Here is a 1,018-nt window from a genome sequence, read left to right as displayed (position 1 = left end):
AGTCTGCACATGCAGACTGGGTGGCAGGTGGCAAGGGCCTCGCGTGGCTGCCCCGGGCTGACCAGACTGCCCGACCACGGACCCCCCAGAGGAAAGGCCACGGCGGCATCCAGGAGGGTCTCAGGGTCGGAAGGCGAAGGTTAGAACAGGTAAGGAAGATGGGGCTGGAGTGTGCTTGGCAGGTGCGGGTGGGGAGCTGGGCGCCTCCTGAGCAGTGGGTCCCCACCCACACAGTGGCCAGGGGATCGGACACTGCTGCTGGGGTGAGACAGCCTGGAGGCAGCAGAAGGCCGTGTGCTGATGGGCGGGGACAGGGAGGGTGGGCACCGCAGCCGGCCTCTGACTCCCTGGGGCTGGGTCGTGTGGGCTGACGGGGTTCCCAGTGGACGTAACTGGGTGCTTGAAAAGCCCATTTCGTACACATTGCACAAACGTTGGACACACATTTATTCTGAGAGAACAGGCCCAGGTGAGCCAGGGAGGGGCCCAAGGAGGAGTCAGGGGAGGAACCCAGGGAAGAGTTCTGGGAGGAGTTACAGGATGGAGGGAGGAGCCCGGGGAGGAGCCCGGGGAAGGCAGACCTGGCAGGCCGTGGTCCCGACCCCGCTGCAGGTTGATGGACGCCAGGTCCAGCGTGCCCGAGCTCCCCAGCACTAACAGCCTCTCCGTCAGCTCCTCATTCATCAGCTGGTCCTGCACCTGCAGCTTGGCCGGCCTCGAAAGAAGGCCCCTCACGAGGGGGTCCAGCCCGCCTGGAAAATATCCCAGAAGTGGCAGAAATTTTCTCATGAGTCCTGGGAAAACCACAGAGTCCTAAATGGTCAGCTCTGCCTGTTCTTAACGGATGACCCCTTTGAGTTCCTGGGTCCACGTGATGCCGACAACTTGCCGTGGGGGTGACTGGTGAGTGTAGGGGGCAGGCCTGGGGACCCAGAGAAGGAGCCAGCAGTCCTGAGCTCTGGTGCTGCGTCCCAGTGAGGGCGGGGCTGCGTGTATGGAACGTGTGCTGGGCGGGGCT

At 63.7% G+C, this 1,018-nt stretch overlaps 1 protein-coding gene across 1 annotated transcript in view; it reads left to right on the top strand.

The window, feature by feature from the left end:
* The window catches only part of TPO (thyroid peroxidase), a 50,576-nt gene that overhangs the window by 46,449 nt on the left and 3,109 nt on the right, over positions 1 to 1,018 (top strand). The gene's annotated exons all lie outside the window — the stretch shown is intronic.

The sequence above is a fragment of the Suricata suricatta genome, chromosome 4, assembly GCF_006229205.1.
Source record: "Suricata suricatta isolate VVHF042 chromosome 4, meerkat_22Aug2017_6uvM2_HiC, whole genome shotgun sequence".
In the NCBI taxonomy this organism is placed as follows: domain Eukaryota; kingdom Metazoa; phylum Chordata; class Mammalia; order Carnivora; family Herpestidae; genus Suricata; species Suricata suricatta.
This window is presented reverse-complemented; position numbering and strand designations above follow the sequence as displayed.